General features: G+C 39.7%; 1 long non-coding RNA gene across 1 annotated transcript in view; it reads right to left on the reverse strand.

The window, feature by feature from the left end:
• Positions 1-25,667, reverse strand: part of LOC117952520 — a 48,670-nt gene that overhangs the window by 15,476 nt on the left and 7,527 nt on the right. The window contains exon 2 of the long non-coding RNA XR_004658432.1: positions 19,145-19,149. This is a non-coding gene — a long non-coding RNA (uncharacterized LOC117952520). The remainder of the gene's footprint in view (positions 1-19,144; positions 19,150-25,667) is intronic.

Below are 25,667 nucleotides of genomic sequence, written 5' to 3' on the forward strand. Positions count from 1 at the left end.
CCGAAACACTTAAGTGTGACAAACATGCAAAGGAACAGGAAATGAGGAAGGGGGCGAACACTTTTTCACACCACTGTAGGTTTTAATTGTCAACGTTGTTTTTTTCAAATTTAATAACCAAAACCTACCCAACCAAAACCCCTTTCCATGTTGTTTTCTCTTATCTGAACTTTAAACCTTTTCCTATGACAAACTGGTGATGATTTAATCCAGTTGATGCTCTTTTACTGTAATCCAGTTTGCAACTAAGAAGCATCACGCACCTTAGTTGTGTCTGCAACATGTAATTCATTATAGAAAGGTCCGCGTTGGACTATACATTTGAGTTTGTTACATTTTGATATACATGTCTACTGAGGTCTTCATTTTGTAGCCATTCCATGCTTAAGCCTTAAACATAACAAACAGTATACATTATTTTTTAAACATGCCTTGAAAGTCCCCTTCTCTCCCAGTGATCTTCCATGTCGGAGGCTCAGTCATGTTCAAAGGTGGATAACTGGCTTCTTAAAACATAAAACATGAGGTGGTCAGATGTAATGTGAATAAGTAGATCAACAGCATTTATGTGTTTTGTCTAATTATTTTATATTTGTCTTATTAGATCATGTGTAGATATTTAAAACTTATTTTTTTGTTCCTTTTTGGCCATTTTTGTTTGTTCTGCACTCTTGCCTAAACTCTAAGTTGTTGACCATTATCCTGTCCTCTTTCAGTCACTTGGTTTTCTGATTTGTAAATGTCTGGAAACAGTAACTTTTAAATAAAATCACTACATAAAAAAAAAAGGATTGATTATTAACTCATCAGAATAGAGCATCAAATCATTATAGATAAAATTGTGATGCATCTAAGAATAATTTTTTTTCCCAGCCCTACATACAAATTCAAATGTGGCGCATTAGACACATTTAGGTGCTGAGAATCACCTGTGACACAGCACTTCATTCATAAACTAGTATAGGATTAAGAAAGTCATTTTCTCAAACTGTACAACTGCCCATGAATGCACCATTTGGGAAGAATTTTACCATTTCGACAGCACTTTCATACTGAGTTTTGAATGATAATTGTAAAACCCTGTTGGCACGGGGCCAATTAGAACACATTCTACAGTAAATAGAGAAACACCAAAGCTTTTGTTTTTGCCAAAAAAGAACATAAATCAAAATGAGACTGACAGTTCAGCTATGCTGGCAACTGCTGCTGACAGTGGGGTCTTACATATAGTGCAGTGGGTCAAAACACGTTAAATGCACAGCAGGCTGGATTTCACCAAAACAATGTAGATACACATACACCGTCATTCACAGTGAATGTGGAATCTATTTGTAGAATGTGCAGAGAATCAGCATACTATGAGGTGCTTGCACGGAATATGATGATTCACATTAAATAAAAAGCATGGAGAAAAAAATCACTCTGTCCTCTTTAAAGAAAAGGGAAAAAAGCTGCAGCTTACAGTTAAAACGCACGTCTGATGATGTCAGGAGAAAGTCTAACAGATATTCTAAAGCTCATCTCTTAGCCAGGGCTCTTGGCACTCGCCACTGCCTCTCAGCGTTTTTTTCTTGATTAAAAAGCACCCAGGAGTTTGTAAGCGCGTGGTAGGTGCGAGCGCACACCCTGACAGCTTAACATACTGATTATTCAAGCCTCTTAGGCTAAGCCACGGCACTCGAGTGATGAACGTCAACTCCCCTCTCTCCCTCACACAGTCTCGATTTCTCCCTCTCTTTTATTCTTCATTTGAAAAAGAGGAAAGCCAATGACAGCTTGCAGAAGGCAAACCTGTTGTCTGGGAAGCAGAGGGGATCAGTGACACAGTGATTCATACACTGCCGAGGCTTTATTTAGACATAATCCACCCAGCGTAGGGTCCTCGCCCGCAACTTCTTGTATGGAGCTGGTGAGCGTTAGCTAAGGCTGTGTATTGTCCTACACTATGGACCACAGGGAAAGTCCCTCTGGTGGGATTTAATGCATTAGTGGGTACCTGATGTCCACTTTGGGAGGTCAAAATATCACACATACAGCCTACACAACAGTGCTGTTTCTGGCATCACAGCAAATTATACCACTTTGCTTGACATGGCTAGTGAACACGCAATGGTTTGTGTTGCACGGTACACCACTACTAAAAAAGGTATTGCAATACCCTGCCATTAAAAACGCTACAATTCTCCATTTTATTAGTACCAGTACAACGTTTTCCACAGAATTCTGGAAAACTCTGGCAGATGGACCTTGGAAAGAAAATGTTGTCCATGTCAAGGTTAAATGCATCACCCTGGTGTACTTTGAGAGCAAAATTAAGAGGATAGATCTAGAAGAACACTTTAGCTGAAATTACCAATGTTTACAGCATCTCACGTATCTCAGTTCTCAAGGGAACTGAAGGTCCGTCTCTGTTACAGTAGCTTTAAAAAATAGCAACACGGGGCAATGAACTTGATGAATTTACTGTTTATCAGACCACAAATGAGACAAGAATTAGCTAGCTAGCGCACCCTGCAGTTCCTTTCTGCTGTGCTGTTGCTTTGGTCTAACCAATCCATTCATTAGGATGGAACAGATAGAAAGAAAAAGAGCTGGGAAATAATGTGGAATTATGAAACACAAATCCCTGGAAGAAAAAGTAGTCCATTGAAAAACAACATTTTCTAAATAAAAAAAACATTAACTAACTAATTGGTGGAACTATATTGATTCATTTGTATATGAAATGTACTTATTGCCTTATTTATTTCATAGGTATACTTGTTTATTTAATGAAGACTAAAAAAAATTGGAAACAGTTTTCCGTAGTTTTAGGTTTTGGAGGAGGTATCTTTTCAGTATGGGTGTCAAGATATTTAGGCAGTAGTAGTAGTAGGGCTGGGCGATGTGGAGAAAATCAAATATCCCGATATTTTTGACCAAATACATCGACATCAATACCGCAAGGATTTTGTAGGGTTTACTATTGGTGCTTTCACAATGAGATTTTTGATAAATAATCATCAGTAATGTGGATACAATGACTAAGTGGGTAAAGGGAAATAATAGAAAATAAAAAATAAATTCAGAAAATTACACAATTGACTGTAATGCAGCCTTTAAAACCAGGAAAAGACAACTTAACCCATATTACAATATGACAATATCCAAAATCTAAGACAATATCTAGTCTCATATCACGATAGATATAATACCGATATAGCTCTAAGTATTAGTGCTAATTTTGGGACCATGACAAAATTAATCTGTCATCTAAAGTAGGATCTTCCCCACCAATGTTGTGTTGTTATTGCACGATGGCCATTTGCACTGTGTTGGCATTATAACTTCCGCATCACTGCCCCTGTTCATTTACTGCTAATAATATGGTTTCATTCCATTCAAAAGGCCATTCTAGATATAGGATCATTTCCAAAATGAGAACATTAAATTGCCACAAGGATCATTTGTATCAGTTGTGTATTCTGGGTTTCACTACAGTAGCTGCCCCTTTTAGTATGTGGGCTGTGTGTATCCTCAGCTTGCTGGTGAGACTTTGGCTAGTACCACCGAGCAACACCTCACCAACAGATTGGCCCCAGCTGGAGGCTGAGCCAGGAACAGACACAGCAGATGCTTACCTACTGATTTGGCTCATATTGTGGACATGTGCAATGGAAAAGTGCATAAAATGCCACTTTAAGCGTCTTTCTTAGGGCCTGGGTACACTGATGTGGTTGTATTAATTAAAGACAAACCCCTTTGAAAGATGATGCTTGTAATATTCTCCACAATATTCTTTTACCATTGTCAACTAATCCCATGGAAAAAAAACAGAACCAACAATGCCGTTCACCTCTTAATATTTCCCTACTGTCTGTGACTCTCAGGCCCAAGCACATTCATTACTGAAAACGAACATCTTTATAAAACAGGTCCACAATATAGAGTTTGGTCTTTTGTTTTTAATTCTAAAACAATCTCTAAACTGCTGAGCTTCATTTTTTTTTGGCCAACATTATTTAAAATGGGAATAATACTGTGTCTGTGGGGAACTATTTTCAGCCACAGATTTGGTTCAGCTACAGCATTAAGGCAGCAGGACGGTGAACGTGCTGTAGGATTGACTTGGAATTTGCAATTGAAAGCAAATATTTCCTGTTGATAAATTCTATCTTTGTTTTGTGCTTTTCATAGGTTTTTTCCAAGAAAAAAAAAACAGAATATTGGTTTTATTTAATTTCATTTTGGACTGCAGGGAACTGAAATATCAAAGTATACTTGCATAGCAATTCACTTAGAGGCGATTTAACAATATGCAAGTTTCAATAAGGTAAGAGACAAGGAAATTAACATCTATGCAATCACTTTTCAGGGGAGTATACACTCATAGTCTAAATTTAGCAGAATAAGTATTTAAGGAACTGCAGCAGGATGTGTACAACAGGGATTTAGCATTTTACTCGATTTGAGATACAAAATTCTTATCTTTTTTAGGTTATTAGGCTGGGGATTGACTACATGGGCAACAAGTCTGTTAACTGTGCTAAACTCCTGAGCATGTCTTTTTATATTTCTCCATATTCAATTTCTCTCATCTGTCTCTTCTTTCTAATGTCGTCCTAACAAAGACGGGAAAGAAAACACTTCCTGTACGCTGTCTTCATTTATTTATTTTTTTTTCTGTGCAGCTCCCAAAGCATTCGCAGAACAGCCTGCTAAGTCAGCGAGAACTCAGCCGAGTGTGCTTAAGCAGATGGAAAAAAGGCGGCGAGCACTTCGGGAGCTTGAGAAAACACCGCCCCTGGGTTGCTGCCGCTGGCGGGTGCTCAGCGTCTTAGGTAGTGGGTTAGACGGGGGAGGTGTGGGAGACAGACGTGATGAAATGGGGCAGGTCTGAAAAAGGAGAGCTGAAAATCCCATTGGCCCACCTCCTTATATTTACAACCAAATCCATTAATACATTTCAGAGCCCCCCCGCCACCTCTAGGGACACATGGATAAATTCAATCATGTTCTGTTAGGAGTAACTTCTAGATGACTGGCTGCACCAAAATAATGTTAAAAGCGCGAATTAACTTCTGTTAAACTAAAATGTCGAGAGAACGTCACCTAACAGTCTGCTCCTTTCTCCCCGTCTTTGTTTCTTTCCACTTTAGGAAAGAGGAAATGCTCGTAACCCTCCTTTCTTCCTCTATTATTCATTCAATGGAATACTGAAAGTGTGTCAGTGCAACTGCTCATATTTTGTAGCAGGCCTGGTGTGCAACCATGGCTCTCCTTCTCTCCTGCCGTGTAGTCTTTGCTTTCTTGTTTGCACAACATTACATTGTCCTCTTATCTCCTCTCTGTTGTGGCTCATCACCTGGTGACATTAGAGCCATGACATTCAGCAGGCCTATTTGAAAAACACCATCTGTCTCAGATTAGCACTTAACAGACAGCTAAGTCCGAGCACTGTGCTCTTGTTGGAAGCTTGAATCAGGTTTAAAGATTTTAATTAGTAGTCACAAAACTTTCACTTTCTGCTACATGCATCCTCTGTGTATTTACATTGCTAGGACACCAACTAGAGCACATCAACTGTAACCCTTGAGGTTTTTATTTATTTAAATTTTTAAAAACAATTTTGTGGACATTTTGCAGAGCTTCCGTGAGCTGAGCCACAATCTTTTTCCCTGCAGGCAAATCATAACTGGCAGCAGATTATTTAACCAGCATGGTGTGATCTCCACTCACCCAGATTTGATGGAACTTGATCCATTGGCTAATTCGCATTTTTTTCCTTCTGCAAGAGGGAAAGCCGTATGACATCATGATGCCGCTTCAGCCCCCTCCCCACAATCATTTTACACGTTAGTGTTACGTTTGCACATGACAATCGTCATGTGCAAACCTTGTAACTCCAATTATTTGGGGGACATCAAGCTACAAAATCACTATATACTGTACATGCCGCCATACATGTAAAAAAAATTGTGTAATAGGGTGTGAGTATGTGTGTGAGTGTGTGTGAGATCACGTACAATCCACAGAATGTGCAAGACAAAAAATGACATTTAAATGCAGGAGGGTCTTAAATTTTTCCCCTCTTTGGGATTAAGTGGTTAAAGACTCTGGAACATCAAAGAGTTTCAGTGTGGTCTTTATGTTAAGGAAAGGCTCTATGGTGAAGATGTCAAAAGCTGCTTAATCATGCAGGATATTAGGCATCCCCTGACACACACACACACACACACACACACACTATGTATTCCATCTGATTGGCTCCCTAACCCTTGTATTGTGTTCACTTTTGGGACCCTCAGGTATCCCTTTGGGTCAAATTAACCCGTGACATATTTGGGTTTTTCAAAAACAATTCTGGAACAACATTTTACTTCATAATCTATTGACAAATATTTTCTTTCTCCTTTGCGTTGTCTTCCCTTTAACCATACACTTGCCCTTCCAGGTCAAAACTGAAACTTTTTTTGGTGCTTTTCCAATGTTTTTGTCCTTTTTTTTCTGATTTATTTGTCACTTTTTAAAATGCTTTTATTTTTTTTAAACCTGAGCTGGTTTAATAAGTTTAAATGAGTTTATGAACATGTAATAAGAGTTAATATTGACTATTCAGAAATAATAATGTCTCCTTTGTGTATCAGTGGTCTGTGTGCTCTGCTTCCCGTCACCGTTGGCGCATGCCTGCAGCTACAAGTGACAAGCGATTGCTCCAAATCATTTTTAACTACTTTCAACTAATCTTCTCCACCCCTGCACTATATACTCTTTTTATGTGTCTTATTTGGTTGCATGTTTTCATACAAAAAGAATCATTACACATTTAATCAGAGCTGAATATTTGAAGACTGCATTGTTGTAGTTTATATATTCTTGTTTTCTGTGTTTTCAGTGCTCATTTACATTTAAAAGGATTAGTAATCTGCTTCTTCAATTTAATTGTAGCACATAATACACAACTTTATTCAAATAAAACCAAATAAAGCATAATGTTCTACAAAATAGCGGCTAGTGAAAATGCTGAGTGACTAGTAGCTTTGGAAAACCACCAGCCACAGTTGCAGGTGAGCAAAACGGGTAATGTCTAGCCCTGCTGACACCGTGTCCAAAGTGTTTTCCTTGTTATCCTCATTCTGAAATACACAGTATAAAGGAGTGTATTTTGAAGTACTTAATGTTCCACTATACTGGGGATTTTCCTTTCGCTGTGCCGATCTATCTATCTATCTATCCCTATTTTAAAATTGGATCAAAAATACATCCCAAAACTAGACTGTTTTTCATAGTTTCTAAAAAGTTGACATTTCAGATATTTGTGAGACAAGGTGCATCTTTTGATCAGGGATCACAAGAAGGCACTGGCTTGTTTTAAGGGATCAAAGGCCACAGAGGTGAACAACTTCCTGTATGTAGTGTATAAACATGTCACTTGCTCTTGTCCTTATGTAAATTAGTTTATGAACATGTAATCATAAGGGGTTGGACAATGAAACTGAAACACCTGGTTTTAGACCACAATAATTTATAAGTATGGTGTAGGGCCTCCTTTCGCGGCCAATACAGCGTCAATTCGTCTTGGGAATGACATATACAAGTCCTGCACAGTGGTCAGAGGGATTTTAAGCCATTCTTCTTGCAGGATAGTGGCCAGGTCACGATGTGATGCTGGTGGAGGAAAATGTTTCCTGACTTGCTCCTCCAAAACACCCCAAAGTGGCTCAATAATATTTAGATCTGGTGACTGTGCAGGCCATGGGAGATGTTCAACTTCACTTTCATGTTCATCAAACCAATCTTTCACCAGTCTTGCTGTGTGTATTGGTGCATTGTCATCCTGATACACGGCACCTCCTTCAGGATACAATGTTTGAACCATTGGATGCACATGGTCCTCCAGAATGGTTCGGTAGTCCTTGGCAGTGACGCGCCCATCTAGCACAAGTATGGGGCCAAGAGAATGCCATGATATGGCAGCCCAAACCATCACTGATCCACCCCCATGCAACCCCGAACATCCCTTTCAGACAGCTTCCTCTTGCGTCCACAGTTAATCCTGTTGGATGTGGTTCGTCCTTCTTGGTGGTATGCTGACATTACCCTGGATACCGTGGCTCTTGATACATCACAAAGACTTGCTGTCTTGGTCACAGATGCGCCAGTCAGACCTGCACCAACAATTTGTCCTCTTTTGAACTCTGGTATGTCACCCATAATGTTGTGTGCATTGCAATATTTTGAGCAAAACTGTGCTTCACAGTCTGCTCTTATTGGTTCAATGTGCTATTAATGAAGATTGGCCACCAGGCTGGTCCAATTAAGCCATGAAACCTCCCACACTAAAATGAGAGGCGTTTCAGTTTCATTGTCCAACCCCTGTAGTTAATGTTGACTATTCAGAAATAATAATGTCTCCTTTGTGTATCAGCTTTGTGTGTGCCAGAGAGAGTCAGAGTAAGAGCCAAAGAAACTAAACTGAGCAACCGGCTGTCTTCACCTGAGAAAAAAAAATTCCAAGAGAAAGAAGAAAGCTGAGTTAGTTTAACGTCATTAAATCTGTAACTCACCTTGGGAAGCAATCAAGCTCCATTTGCAGTATGAAAATCAGGTAATGCAACCCGTCAGAAAAATTGACTGGTAAACAATTTGCATCGGGTAATTTATCAGATTTATTAAGAGCTGGCACTTTTCATCTGCAGAAAATAAATTGTACTAGTAAGGGGAACAACAGCTGTGCAATTTTCATGCACATGAATGGGGGAGGGAAGGGGGCATGTCTCACGATGCATGAAACTCATTTGGCTGACTGTGTATACAGAACTGGGATATGTTAGTCAAGGCACATTATAGAGTTATATTCCTCTTTCATCAGAAATATATGAAACTGAGATATCAGTACTCGGGCTGGACATTGGGAGAGCGATTTGGCAGTATACCTCTTTTCTTTTGGAGATGTATGCAGGATTAATAAGGCTCATAATCTCCATTGCAGGCATTACATTAATGTTACTCATATGGCAATGAGGAATAAGATTAACTATAATTAGAGTGATATAATGGAGGACAACTTTGTCTTCTTTTTTATAGATTTACATTAATTTGTGCCTTAGTTTTCATAAAAGACATGAAACCTTCCCTTACATAGCTTACATTTTAAGATTAAAAAGTTAGAAGAGCAACATTAGTTGAATCAAAATTCAAAAACCGATGGTAGGTGACAAATAATCACCACAGATAAGGGTTGAGAGCAAATAAAAGAACACATCTCAGTAAGAAATCTGTTCACAGACAAGAGTTTCATGCTTGCAGCAAACATGTCATACCAGTTTGAAAGAGACTTGTTGTGACTGTAAATCTAAGCAATGCTAGTAAAATTGATTTAGCGGGCCGTGATTGACTGCCCATCTTGGAATGAACTGATGGTGAAATTGTATTAATTAAATGAGTTGCTTGTCACAGCTGATAACACAAGATTCCTCTGTGCAGCTCGCAGACAACAATAAGCTATGGGTGACCCCCAACTGTTGGCTAGGGATACTGCACTCACTTTTAAAACAGAATTGGGCAGAGATGGGAAATGGCTAGGTTTAAAGATCAACTCAAAGCCAGAGATTCTGTCTCTTCAAGCACTTGGATTGGAAACATACTTCCGTCAAATCAGTTCTATACTCTATTCTAAGAGAAAACAATTGGTTATATGTCTCCACACAATACAGTACGTATAGGGCTGGGATCATATGCTGTTGTTCCGATTGGGTCATTTCATGACACACGGGTGCCGATTCAATTTGTAATACGGTTTTCATTGAATGCGATTAAATAGTATTGACCGTTGCAGTTTTCTTTTCCTTCTTTAACAAAAACAGTTAAATAACACACTTCCAGAGACAATTTATCATGAAACATGGGAGTCAGTGTGATCGCCTCGACATGACGGCATGAAGGACACCATTGCAGAGGCATTGATGGAGAAACGGAAAGGCTAACTCAAACCACGTTCTGCTCAGATCCAGTCTCAGATTCAACAGATGGATCCACAACGACAGTAGGCTAACTGCTATCCATGCCCAGCTAGCATCTCTGACTGCAAGCCTTGGCTCTATCAGATCGGATGTGAACAAGTTAAAACTACCGTGGAAAGTATTCTGGACAGCCATGGCCACGCTTTTCAGGAGATGGAGGTAAATTGAGCAGACATGGAAGACAGGAACCGAAAATCTGCGTCAGGGGGCTGAAAGAGAAGCTAGAAGGTGCTAATACTAGATAGATAGATAGATAGATAGATAGATAGATATTGAGCCCAATAAAATGAGAAATATAGTGTTACAGCAGCAAAATATCAGTCACACAGCACAGAATATAAATATAACTGAAATACTAGGATACAATATACAATATATAAAATAATAACACAATAAACTACAATAACAAATATTTTAATATATACAAGTTGGGAATACAAAAATGTGCAACTGCTTAAATAATATAATAAATATGTAGATAAACCTATTGTGCAGGTTGCACTTACTGCAGTACTGTGACATCCAGTCTCTTTCATGCTCACTGCAGAAGTGGTTCCCGAATCTAGCAGATGTGCAAATAGAGATTATGAGAGCCCACCGAATTTACAGTGAAAGTAGAACACCACTAGCAATCGCACACTGATTTTCAACGTGCTTAGCTACACAACCAGGCACGCGATCCTACAGACTGTGTGGAAATCTCAGCTTGTCATTAAGGGCCGGAAAGATCGCTTCTCCCCGGATTAAAGCAACTACACTACACTTCTATCTAACCATGGCTTCAGCACGAGACAAGTGCCTGGATATTTTCCTACTTTATCCGGCAACACTAAAGATCAGAGAAGGTGAAGTATAGAGCATTCACCTCCGCCGGGGATGCTGAGGACTATGTGAACCGGGCTGCGCCCCGCCCTCCTGCTGCGGCGTCGGGGAGAGCAGAAGCTTTGGATGCTAATGCTTAGGGCGCCGTGGAGGAAGATCAGGACTGAAAAAACTGCCTGATGAACATGGACCATTGGTTTGTCTTGTTCTCTTAATGTGTCCTGGTTTTATTGCACTGTTTAAGATGGCCTATTCTCCATAGGTTAGCTGGGAAACTGCTAGGCTAGAGTTTCCTTTTCAAGGTGCTGTTTTGTGCTTTTTTAGTTTCTTGTTTCTGTTGACGAAAAGTGTGTTAATTTAATGTGGAACCATTTTGTGACAGGGCGCATGTCTGCCGTCACAGTAGCGATGCGCTACCTATACCATCCAAAGACTGAGACTAAAGGTATATGTTTTGTTTATTTTCACAATGTTTAAAATCATCAGTTAACCTAGCCATTCTCCATTTCCCCACTGTAATCCCATAGCTTTCTTGTGCGCACATTTTAACATCTAAAACTGCAGTGATTTACATGCTGCTGCTACATTCATCTTCTTCTGTTACAACCATACCGTACTTCACAAACATTACCTATTTACAATAACCACGCAACACTCAGATCTCTGTTAGCTACGTGTCTGTTTATTTAGTTTCAGAGTGTAACACAGGTGAACATTAGTCACATCAGCTTGGTCTTACCGGCGTCTTCTCGTTCTGTTTTAAAAGGACGTTTTCCGTGCACACGTATATCAGACGGTAGGACTTCCCTGGTGACAGGAAGGGACCCATATTTTAAATGATAAAAATTGTAACCCTCAAGATAACTTGTTGTTTGTTTAAACATGGTTTATTGTATCTATATTAATATGCGTATGTCTAGTTCACTAGAATTCATAATTTTTGGCTGTTTATAGCTGCAGAGTTACTACTCGCCTGAGCCACCCCTGTAGTGTATATGATTATGGTTTGGTCCAATTCCAGGGGTGCGCTTCAGTGCTATTTAGAAGGGAGGTTTAAGTTGGTTCAGAAGCTGTAGGACGTACGTCTGTAGTGTATGGAGGACCAGGTCTACCATATTTAAGAATAAATACAGAAATAAATAAATGCTCAATAAATAAATAGGCATACAATTAATTGCCCCAAAAAATACAATGAACAAATAAATGTAGGTATAAATTAAATTATACAGTGAGACATAAATGTATATATCTCTTTTAATTAGCTTCTTTATATATTTACCTTTGTAATAATTACCTTATTTATTTTTTGTCCGTTATAATCTTCAACTTTATTTAGTAATTACCTATTTTTTTAATGTATTTATTTCTGTGTGTGTTTAATTTTTTGGTCTGTTTTATTCTTTCTTTGCATTTTCTACCCTATTTATTTTCACCCCTGGTATTTATTTCTGCCCGTCACTTTTACATTTCTTCATGTATTTCTGCCTCATTAATGCAAATGAGGAGGGGCGGGTCTTAAGGAGTCAACCTCTGCTCTGACTGTCGTTCGTTATGAGAAGATGAATGAGCGTTTGGTTACTTTCCAAACTCCCGCAGGCTGCCATCACGTTAATTATTACAGATTGGCTGTTGATCATGTTACAGTTTTATTTAGTTATAACGTTACACTTGTTTGAGAGTCTGGTGGTGTGTTGACTGACAGTAGTTTAAGCTGTCATTGATTACATTGCACATTACATGGTTGTGCTCTGTGAAAAACAGGTTATAGTTACATTATTCCTTGTAACCAAACGCTCATTCATCTTCTCATAACGAACGACAATCAGAGTAAACCTCCCGAAGGTCGTAGCTGAAGCAACAAGCAAGCTAACGTTAGATGGCCAATGCTGAGATGAACATGGTTACTTACCACAGGTTACTAACCTATTTTGCGTTCAGCGCTTCTTTGTTTGGGTCTTGTTGTATGAAGTTTTAAAGCCCAAGTTTATGATGAATGGCGGAGCAGCTGCCGCTGTTTGTTGTCAACTGACTCACGTGCGGCCGCGTGCAGCAGATACTACGTGTTAAGGTAGGCAGGTTATAGGTAACGGAGGAAGGTAATAACGGCAAGCTCAGCCGACGCTTCCTAAAAATAAACATTGTTCACGAGTCCCACACCTAGAGTCGGAGTCGAGTCTGAAGTCACTGTGTGTCATGACGTTACTTTCTATGCATTCTTGATTAGTTCCATAACTTTGTAAATTAACAAAAGCTAGCAAGGGTTTGCCTTTCTCCTGTGTCATTCTTGTGAATTGGTAACGTTACACACACTGGTTCTATTGGCATCACATGTAATGGTGCACTGACTGTTGTTTTGCTGACTCCAAAAAGCCTTGCAATGGCACCAACAGGCTAACCCGCATAAAGAAGTCCTTCCACGGCGTCCACAGGCAGCATAGAAGCAAGGCGACCAGCTATCCCTGGTGTGTGGTTAACGTTAGCGACCGAGTTAAGAAGATAAGCCGCTTCCTCCAGATTCTGAAAAACTACATTGTCGACATCTGTGTCCATGTGTGCCGCTAACTGAAACACACGTTCTGTCAGAGCGTCTAAACGAAAAATGATAAAGTCAATACTTATAACGTTAGCATTGTTTTCAAAAACAGTTGCTAAATGCCTCCTGTCACTGACAACTTCATCGTAGGTAGCCATCTTTGTTGTGTGTCTGGCCGGTGGCATGTAAATTCGACCGTGCAGTGAAATGCTGACCAAGCAATGGGCAGAGGTTGACTCCTTAAGACCCGCCCCTCCTCATTTGCATTAATGAGGCAGAAATACATGAAGAAATGTAAAAGTGACAGGCAGAAATAAATACCAGGGGTGAAAATAAATAGGGTAGAAAATGCAAAGGAAGAATAAAACGGACCAAAAATTAAACACACACAGAAATAAATACACTTAAAAAATAGGTAATTACTAAATAAAGTTGAAGATTATAACGGACAATAAATAAATAAGGTAATTATTACAAAGGTGAATATATAAAGAAGCTAATTAAAAGAGATATATACATTTATGTCTCACTGTATAATTTAATTTATACCTACATTTATTTGTTAATTGTATTTTTTGGGGCAATTAATTGTATGCCTATTTATTTATTGAGCATTTATTTATTTCTGTATTTATTCTTAAATATGGTAGACCTGGTCCTCCATAGTAGTGAGCCTGTGTGACTAGCAATTGAAAGTCGACTTATTAACAGCAGTATTTATTTGTTATACTGCATTTTGACTCTTATGTCCATCTCTTTTATTTTTGAGCAAGTATTTTTTGTAGATTGTTTTAATAATGTACATAGCCTAATGGCCTTAATTGGGAACAAATAAAAATCCCATCTTCTTTTGAAACAACTCTGACTCATCCTGAATGGTTTTCACGTGTTGACTACTGGCTACATCTACCCACAACACAGTTGCGGTTGCAACTTTGCGTGTTAGCCTTCTGGCTATGTCCATGGCCAATTGTCTCAACATGCAGTTAGATGGCATTTCAATGCTTCTTTACTGAAAAATGAATCCTATATCACTCGGTTTATTGTAGATATTCCAAATATTTTCAGAAATTAATGTTGGCTCTGTAGAAGACCCAAGGATATTGTGGGATGCGATAAAAGATTTTAATAGGACCAATACTTTACTATTCTGATCTAAAGTGCACAAAGATACATCACTTCAATTACAAAACCTTTAAGCTGAGTTCACCAGATTGTTGATCATTGTTACAAACTAATTTTACTGACTGGAGAGCTTTAGAACGATAATTAGTCAAGAAAGAAATAAACAACATTCGGAAACAGAAATCTGAGCTTCTAATTCACAGAGCGAGACAGCACTATTACTTTCAGGATGCTAGATCTAGTCCCCTTCTTGCCATGAGATCAGGATCCATATTTTGCAGATATTACCGCTATTAAATCTCCAGATAGTAATATTATAACTGACACTGTCAAAATAAATACATTCTTTCACACATATTTTTCCAATTTGTATGAATCTGAGGTTGCTTTGGATAAAACCCACTGTGACAGCTGGTTGAATCAGCTTTACTTGCCTCCATTATCAGCCAAGGAATCAGCTATCTTGGACAGATGGATTACTACTGAGGAATAAAGGGTGGCAGTACAGAATAGGCCAAAAGGAAAATCACCCTGCTTTGATGGGATTCCCCTTGAATTCTATGTAACTTTTTGGAAACCGTGGAGTCCTTTCCTTCTTGACATGACCAACTTCTCTATTGAAAAGGGTCAACTCTAAAAGGATCTTAACACAGCCTTAATTTCCTAACTCTTGAAAAAGGATAAGGATCATAAAGAGTCTTCTAGCTATCGGCCTCTTAGCCTGCTTAACGCTAACTTAAAAACCTTTGCAAAGCTCCTAGCCCATCGTTTGGAGTCTCATATGGCAAATTAGTGAACTCTGACCAAAAAGGTTTCATAAAAACGAGACTTGCAGCAGACAATGTTAGACGTCTTCTCCACAATGTTGATGCAGTTGAGGACAGCAAGAACCAAATGCAACTTCTTTCTCTGGACGCAACGAAAGCATTTGATAGGCTTGAGTGGTCATTTTTATGGTCAGTATTAAAGGTGATGGGCTTTGGTAAAACCTTCATTGGTGTGATAAACCTTTGTACTCTAATCCCTCAGCCCGAGTCTTAACCGGATGCACCTCCTCTTTATTTCCAGTTTCTAGATCCTCCCGCTAAGGTCCTGCATTATTTGTCATTTCTCTAAAGCCGCTGGCTCAAGCCATTCGCCCATCAGTTGTAGTGTCACCAGTATACATTCGTAGTACACAGCATCTTTTTTTGGAGAACCCCTCTTGTTCTCTCCCTCACCTTCTATCATTATGTGAGAAGTATGGAAGCTTATCAGGCTTTAAAATTACTGGTAAAAGTCTGCACTATTTCATTTATGTGATTATGCCCGCAACTCAATCATCTCTGCCATCATCCCCATTGTTAAGCAGTTTAAATATTTAGGTCTTGATGAACATAACTATTCTGTTACTCTGAACAGCGTTTTGAAGGATATTCTATTCTACAAATATCTCACAATATCCCAATTTTGTGAGCTCTATGCTACCTCTCTCCACTCCTGCTGGCCACTGGCGTAAATTACAATCAGCAGCATCTAAATTTACAAATTTCCCATGTTTTACCTCCCTCCCTCCCATCTTAGCGTTCTTTGTTTTTGGCCTTGGGACGCGTTCCTATGTCCCAGCGTGTTGTTTGTAACTGTTCGTGAATATTATGTTTTCTATTATGTTTTTAGAATATTAAAAAAAAATTGATCACAAAAAAAATAATCATTATACATTTCTAAAAACTAATGTTTTCTAATAAGGATGTGCACCACATGTCAGTTAATCAGTGTGACATTTATGTTATTTGTAAAGATGCACATAACATGGATTTTCAGCTTTTTCTGCTTTTGGTCTGTTTAGCTGCCAAGGAAGTCCAGACCCAAAATGAAAAAATCACAACAACACACGGGGTGACGTATCCAGAGCCCAATACGCTAACTGGCAGATTAAACAGTCTTCTGTTTAGATTGCCTCTGACCCCGCCTACATCAGATACACCGATGTGATTGGTTGAGCTCGACTACAAGGATAGCAGCATTACTCGACGCCAGAGTAAGTCACTGAGCAAATTCAAATTGTGCTCTTGCAAGAGCTCTGGTTTTCCAGGGTACTGTTTAGCTGGAAAAAGATATTAGTAGTACATCAGCAGTACCATATAAACAGAAATCATTTATTTGAATCATTCAATAAGTGGGATGAGGTGTCAGAATACTAAATATTCCATCCTTTTTGAGAAATGTGTGATATTTATCTAACCTTGTTGTCTCGATGCTCATTCTTACAGATGTCACAAAGGATGAACTGATTTGAATAACCCGTATGAAATGTAATTTATCAGATACGGCAACGTAACAGCGCATAAAATTATCCTGACAGGCCTCAGTTTTCTCATGTATTTATATCCTTATTTGTGATTTGCATAATCAGGGTTAGGGATCCACAATGTAGATGACATTATATAAAAGTTTTGAAAATGTCTGAACCCCTGAAACATACCACCTTCAAACCTCTATAAAAGAGTTGACATGAAATAACATCGTAGTTTTTGGGGCGGAGTGTCCCAAGGTATAACTAAGATTTTTCACTGATTCAAGTGGACTGAACTCCTGTTTTTTTGCTGGGAAAAGTAAGATCATAAACTAGGGCTGGGCAACATATTGATATATCAATTTTTTTATTGATATGATACAAGACTAGATATTGTGATATAATATGGCATAAGTGTTGTCTTTTCCTGGTTTAAAGGCTGCATTACAGTAAAGTGATGAAGTAATTTTCTGAACTATTCAGACTGTTGTTCTATTAATTGCCTTTATCAACTTAGTTGTTATCCCCCATTACTGATGGTTATTTATCTAAAATCTAATTTTGAAGATGTTTGTGAAAGCGCCAATTGTCAACCCTACAATACAGACGCAATCATCAACATCGAGGTCAAGAATGCCGAGATATCCGATTTTCCCCATATTGCACAGCCCTAGAATAAACTGTGTGAGCAGAACTCATAGCTAGTATAATAAAGTGACACTGTATGTAACTCACTAACTCAAATTAGAGAATTTGGTGTTATTCCTCAGGCTCTGACATATTCTGACATTGTGTACTGCTTTTTCTAAAGCAACTTTGGAAGTTAAAAATGTGAATGTTTTTTTCCTAAAATAAATTGATGAATAGAATCTAATTTTGGTTGGTGTCAAACTTTTGCCATTTGAGTTTAATTTGGGAAGGGGACTTTCTACTGACTGCGGTGTAGCAGTGAGTGTTGCTCTGTCTCAACATCTTGCTTGTGACAGAACTGCCTGCCTGTTCTCTCTGGGTTTTCAGGGTTTTCTGCATCCACCAGTTTCAATGGCAGGGTTGTACCAAGTTAGCCTTCATGCCGTTAAATTCTAAGTTTCTGGTTGCTCACAGTGATAATCTGCAACTTGTTATTGTCTGTTTGGTGCTAAATGGCATTGAAAAAGATGTTGTTTATGTCCAGTTACCATCTCTATCTGTGGACGGTGTGGTTGTTGCACGTTGTGTGAGGGCAATGATGACTCTGTGCTGTTAGAGGGGCTAGGGATAAGGATCAGCTGGCTTAGGGGACAGTTCTCCATCTTCTCCTCTTGGCAGGTTTGGGTTGGTAGGCAGGTCAGTATACACTACTGGTCAAAAGTTCGGGGGTCAAATTTCCATTGCACTCCGTTATAGACAGATGACCAGCTGATCTGTGTGGAGGTGGCTGATCTTTAATGCAATATCTGCAATGCCCCATTATGAGCGACCATTCATCCAATGTTCCAAAGGCTCATTCTGTTTACTGATCTGATATCATTTTAAAAAACTAACTGAGAAAACATTGAAGAACACTTATGCAATTATATAGGCACATAATGTAATCTGAAAACTGCTGCCCTGGTTAAAAAAAACACTGTAACTGATCTCAGCTGGTATTCTGTCTACAATGGAGTGCAATGAAAAATTTTAAGTGACCACAAACGTTTAACCGGTATTGTGTCTATTTTGCATACCATAGCAAGTCCTCCTTCCCTTTTGTGTAACACAATGTGCAAGCCATGTACATCCTGCATTGGTATATTTAGAGTGTAAACCTTGTACAACATGTTTTGGCCACAGTTTACTTATGATCATGCTAATAAAACAAATTTGAAATTGTATCGATAAAACGTGTTACTCTGACTTCTCTCCCAAACGGCATCGCATACAGGACACTGGACACACTGCCAAGCACACACACATACTCATAACATGATGTGACTACATACAGTATGCACATGCACAAGGTCCTGTACTTTCAACACATGCACATAGCATAAAGAGAGCCTGCACACACACGGTTCACCACTCGACAGCGGCTGTGATGAGCAGGCAGAAAGAAAAGCCTCTCTGGGCATAAATATGTCCGGCGTCAGGATATACAACTGGCAATTCCATCTCCAGTTGAAGCCCGGCCGATTGCTTTTTACCCTTTCCCTCAAACTCATGCAAGCGCGCAATACACACAGACAGAAAAACATTGCCTTGCACGCATGGACACATACTACACACACAATGGGGCTGGATCAAAGAAGGGCTGTCTGACTAAATGAAAATTAGCTCTGTGTTTAATTGAGGATTTTGCAAACACATCCATCCATACATTGATGCTCTGTGCAGCGGCGCAGGAATCTAGAACCGATGAAGCAGTCTTACTCCTCCTCATACCTAGCAATGTGTCTGGATGGTCACACCACAACCATTGTTCTCTGGGATCACTCCACAGATAACATAACATGTTTTAATTAACTGCTTCTTCCTTTTTGACAAAAAGTAATGTGTCCTTGTAAATTCAATCTGCATACATTTTAATTAAATTATTTTATAAGTAGTACAGATGATATTGAAATATCATGCGTGACCTGATCAACTACTTCTACTATCAATAGGACATCTAACCTGTGTGTAACCAAGTTGCCCCACTGACATTCTAAATAATCTTTGAACATAGACCAGGGTGGCTGCTGTTTGAATTATGCCATATTTAATTTTATAAAAAGGTCAGTTTCACTCTTTGTAATATGATACAATTTAAATTCACACTGCATGCTGTATCAATAAATGAAACCACAGCTGTTGGCTTTAATAAACCATAAGCAGGATCTAAGTTATACGTTATTCAATATAGTCATTAATGCACAGTAATTAGGAAAAAAGATAAAATATAGTTTCAAAATGGTGTGGAACTGTAAAAAGAAAGCTTCGACTGGCCAAACTCGTCTGGCAGAACTGGTGTGATGAATCTGGTGTCGGGTCAATTCAATCTATCAAATGTAAACATCGATACGATTAATAATGCACCAGGTTAGAGGGAACATTGTACCATTGTAGAATCTCTTTGACATCCAAGCAAAATTGGTTTTGCAACTGAAATATCCCAAACTGGCACATCCATCACTTGTGAATCAGCATTGAATCGGGAAATTAGTGGCATTACCCAGATCTGTGTGTGATAGCTGTAGAGTTTGCCTGATGCTGAAGTTTGCATTTGCTGTTTTCTTACAGTGCAAGCGTGTAGCAACTCTGACAAAAACACCTCAGAAGCAAAAATCCCTTAAACGCAGCAGTCAAGAGAGCTGATTCACACTCTGCAATAAACACAGCATGACTAATCCCTCCTCACAAATGACAAGGCCTTGTCATCTTACACACAATGAATGGTTTCCCTCTAAATTACTTCAGAGCAAAGCATTTGCCACAACACAGACTTCTGTGAGTGGTCAAAGTACATTTCCGTCAGTGGCACACAGGGTTAACAAAACAAGCCATTTCAGCACGGCAGCATTTGCTAAAAAGCTTGATGGGGCCAGCTAAGCTCCTGTGATTGGTCTTTGTGTGTGAAAGTGACCACTTAAGTGCTGTGCAGCCCCTCCTGAGATTGTAGGCATAAGCACTTCCTCTGACGCGCTAGCACTGTGTGCTTGTGTGTGTCCTTGAGAATGTATTGCTGTGTGCTACATGCTCACTGGTGCAATTGTGGTTCTTTTGCTGTGTGTTCATGTGATTGAGCGAGGATATGTGTGTTTTTAAATGTCCTGCTTCATTGTGACTATACGTTAATGCTCCATTTAAAAGATACCACAGTTAACACCAGAACCACCATAGACAACGCCATTGAACATAAGAAGAATGGAATTGATGATTGTTCTTTAACGGAAAAGAAGCATTGAGCACCGAATAGATGGACAGATAAATATAAATGCTGAAATTGATTACAATGTCTCAGCATTTGTTTCATGCATTTTAGGATTTACACAATGGGTTTTATGCTGCTTGCAGTGCAAAACAGAATCAGACAGAAGCAAGTAGATGTGTCCTTTCATGAAGACGACTGATTTGCAGGAGTTTCTTACAGACACCTGGGACTGTGTTGACTGTTGACTACACTTGAAGACAAACAGTGCAAAGGATGCTTGACAGTTATAGTACGCTTAAAATGTCTGGCGGTGCTAGTGTTAAAGGTGCTCTAAGCGATGTTGGGTGACGTTATTTCCTGTTGACGTTCAAAGTATTTTCAAACAAAACAAGACTAGCTTGCCCCTCCCTCCTCCTCATCCTGTCCCCTCCCTTCTGTGCTTCCACACACTAAACCCCCACCCCAAAATCCTTTTGTCAGTTATTGGCTGGAACACTGGTTGTGTATTAGGGGTGGGGAAAAAAAAATCGATACAGCATAGTATCGATCTTTTATTATTTAAATTGCACATGAGACTCACTTTTCGGTAGTAGAATAATCAAATCAAATTCTTATTCAGTACACCAGATGGTGCAGTTTGTTTTCTGGTGAGATCAGCAGGGTGACCGTCAGCGTGCAGGAGGATTTAGATAAAATAAACATGGCACCATCAGAGAAAGAAATCAGAAATGCACCGTCTGCGTTTAAATCAAGTGTTGGAAACAAGAAAGGGACAACTGAGATGGATATGAGACATGGGATTTGCATTTGCAGACATGGGAGTGTCGTATGCAAATACCAAATACTCAGGGAACACCACCAACATTAAGGCTCATCTCACACGCCACCATCCAGAGTTGGCGTTAGCCGAGGACGGCAAAGCTAATGCTAAACTCCGCCAAAAAACCAACCAACACTGGACACACTTAGCTTGACAAAGCTATCTGCCAATTCAGAGCAAGCGAAGAAAATAGGCTCGTTCGAGATGAGCCAGATCTGCGCAGAATCGATCACCTGCGATCGGCGCCCGTTGCATGCCGGTTAGATTTGTGTCCGACTTGATCCCGACTTGCTCTGACGTCATGCACACGTGGGCAACGGACATCTCACGAGATCAAGGCGGCCGCAGTTCTGAGACGCAGGCAGCGCAGTTGCTTTTCACCGACTGCAAGAGCCAGGCGGACTCAGGCGGACCCAGAGCATGCTGGGAAATGCCGGCTTCTCAGCTTATTTAACACCTGATTGGTTTATAACATGATGACCTTTTATATAAACTTTGTATTGTTTTTGAATCGGAGGGATTTTATTTGCTGTTTGTCTGATTTAAAGACTTACTCTGTACAGAACACGTGTTGTGTGGCTGATAGTGATGTTTAGAAGTCAGAGAGACTAAATCCGTTCAGATCACGGATCATCTACAGTCTGTTGTTAATTAAAATCAGCAACAGATTTGATGTAGAGCACTTTGACAGCTACTCTGTCATAATTAAAACTAGAGACTGTGTACAAGCTGATATGTGGGTCTGATTATATTTTCTTAAATCGGAATCGCACCACAGTGTTTTTGTCACTTTCTGTCCAGCCTGAAGGCGGCTGGAATCGGCTGGAAACTGTCCGACTTTACCTCAGCTTTTTGTCACCGCCCCCTGCTGCTGCGGCCTGCTCTAGTCTACTTTCAGTCTGCAGTTCATCTCGAACGAGCCTAATAACTCAAGCCGACCGCCTACATCATGTGCGTAGACCTGAGTCCATACAACGTTGTGGAAAATAGGGGATTTTGTCACTTGCTAAAAAACTGGAACCAAGGTACGTAACTCCGTTTCGACACTTTTTCACGGATACAGCCGTACCCAAGCTCTACAGAGAAGATTAGCTTAAAATTCAGGAAATTTAAAAAAAAGGCAGAACCTGTTGCATTGACTTGTGATGCATGTGGCAGTGGATTCCTATTTGACTATTACAGCTCATTATCTCATAGAAGACTGGCAACTGCTGTGTCACGTTCTCCAAACTAGAGCAGTCCACGAAAGTCACACCGGGGCGAACATTGCTCACCTTCTGCGAAATGCTGTACAAGAATAGGGGATTGCAGACAAAAACCTGGCCGTTGTCACCGACAACGCTTCAAATATTTGGGCACATAGCGTTTTGCGCACACAAAATGTTTTTTAACTTTTGTTAGTACCAAGGTTGGCAGCAAACAGTAGTACATTTTGTTTACTTAAAGAGTACATGTTTTATTTTGTTTCATTTTAACCTTTTTATTTTAATCTAAGGCCACATGTTTTATTTTAAATTGAACAGTTATTGCCTTTCTAATTCCCTATGGGCTGAAAGGCTGAAGTTGCATTGTAAAAATATACCTGTAGTAGCACAGCAGTGCATACCTGTTTGTATTACAGTCTAGTCCACCTTAATTAAATGCAAACAGTTCAGTTTGCCAGGTGTATACAACATTTATAACATATTCATGAAAGTGTTGGTTTGTTAGTCAGCTTAACAGTCACATTGTACAGCAATAAAAATTCATGTGAGATGAACAAACAGATGTTGACAACGTTTTCCTTTGGGGACAAAATAATGAAGTTGGAACAAAGCTAATAAATTGCAATATATCGCAGAATATCGCAATATGTTTAAAATCGCAATAATATTGTACCATGACCCAAGTATCGTGATAATATCGTATTGTGGTGCCTCTGGTGATACCCACCCCTGTTGTGTATGCTTTTTTTTACAATGTGTTCAGGAGACAGGCAGATAGCAGATAGTGAGGAGATGTGTTTTACAGTGTGTTCAGGAGACAGACAGATAGCAGAGAGTGAGGAGATGTTTATTACAGTGTGTTCAGGAGACAGGCAGATAGCAGATAGTGAGGAGATGTGTTTTACAGTTTGTTCAGGAGACAGACAGATAGCAGAGAGTGAGGAGATGTGTTTTACAGTGTGTTCAGGAGACAGACAGATAGAGAGTGAGGAGATGTTTATTACAGTGTGTTCAGGAGACAGGCAGATAGCAGAGAGTGAGGAGATGTGTTTTACAGTGTGTTCTGGGGACAAGCAGCTCGCAGCTAGTGAGATGTTTGCTGTATGTGACAAAAAACTGTTCTAGCCAAAAACAAGCATCGCTTAAAGCACCTTTACAGCTTTTAAAAATTCACCAACCCTCAGGACTATGACCGTGCACATGCAGACACTGGCCCTCATTTACAAAACAAATGACAAAAAAAAAGCGTAAACCCAGCGTCGCTTTTAAGGAAAGTTTGGCATTTACCAATATGGACATCTTAAATAAACTTTAAACTCGCGTACGCAAGTTTTCAAGTCAGTGTGGAGTGGCTGTGCATCATATATGGCTTTAACAGGAGAAGTCATCCACTTATTGTCAATGGCAGATTTGGCTTATTTAGAAGACCTCTATGCATTATACACGCCAGAAAAAATCTGCAGCATTGTTTTAGCCTGTGGGGTTCTTCCCAACATCCCGCAGGAAAACAGGGTGCCACAGATTTAAGGACGGAGCCAGCTGACCTGATGCGCAGAGAGCAGCGTCCAGCACAGCCCCAATTGGGGCTATACAAAATAGACAGGATATAAGCCTATTCCTTGCTTTAAAAAGGTATAGTACACTAACGCATGTTTCATTCCTATGTTGCACCCAACTCATCGCGGACTTTTCCCTCCACAAACTCACGTTGGTAAATTAGGGAATGAACTTGCGCTCCAGGTGGCGGTTCAGCAATAAGAGGAGGAGTGTTCCGGCGGAAACGTTCCCTGGTGCCATTTTGCAATTTCAGAAAACAATTCTGCCATAGCTCAAGAAAAACCTAGTCTAAAGTCAGTGGTGCGTTATTAGAATGCTATTTTGAGGGAGCATGATTGGCCATAAAGTACAGTGTTAACACCACCCATACACGTTGCTTCTCTCATCTCACAGACCCAGCAGTTACCATTACTGCAAACCATACATAATTACAAGGGAAAATATAACCTTGTTTTACACGTGTCCATGAATCATGGATGTGTTGATGAAATAAATAAGGGACTATTAGAGGAGTTAAGGCGATGTGATGTTGAACTGCATGTGCCGATGTCACATAACCCAAATGCCCCAGCAGCAGCATGGGAGAGGAGATACAGAAGAGCTGCATCGTCTATAGTGAAGTAATCTCCGTCTAATGTTAGACTGCATTGCAAAAATATCACCATGCATTCATAACCTCGTGAGAGTAAGTCCAAACCATTCAAAGTAGGTTTTTAATGAGATTTCTTTATTTGCATTTTGTCAAAAAGAAAAAGCAATTTCAAACGTCGGCCTCCTTGGCTGTGAACCGCTTCTAGCGTGTCCCTGGTTGTATTAGGCACACCTAGCAACTCTACAATTATAATAGCAATGCGCCATGGACCAAGCACGCCTGCTTTTAGAAAGCGAATGTGAGATAAAACTCTAATTGGTTAATTGCACGTTGCCCCCAAACCGCACCTATGAGTAATGTAGCTACTTCAGACCAGCCCATTATAGATTTGCGTTGGGCGCAAGAGTCATTTATCCTGCCAGTAAATAGCAACAAATAGCAATTTGATACTTGCATTTAGGATCGTTAAAATAGGGCCCATGGTGTTATGTTTGGCAATGATATTCAATCCAGGAAACATGATGTTGCACAACATTTTTATTTATTCTTCCGGTTTTCGTTGCTCTTTGAAAGCGTTATTAATGGCTACAAGTGAACGATTTCTTTCTGCCATTGACCAACATATTTTGGCTTTTTTCCAGCCCCTCTGCTGTCAGGAGACAGGGTCGGGGTGGTGGTTCAGCACGGCGCTCACCCTCACAGCTCATGGTTGCCTGGCTATGACCCATGAAAAAAAACATGGGTAAAATAAAAGACACTGCATAAACACCGCTACTGTGAGTTTATTTCCCTATACAGACGTGCTCAAATTTGTTGGTACCCCTCCACAAAAAACGAAGAATGCACAATTTTCTCTGAAATAACTTGAA

Source organism: Etheostoma cragini, chromosome 11, assembly GCF_013103735.1.
Source record: "Etheostoma cragini isolate CJK2018 chromosome 11, CSU_Ecrag_1.0, whole genome shotgun sequence".
NCBI classification, from domain to species: domain Eukaryota; kingdom Metazoa; phylum Chordata; class Actinopteri; order Perciformes; family Percidae; genus Etheostoma; species Etheostoma cragini.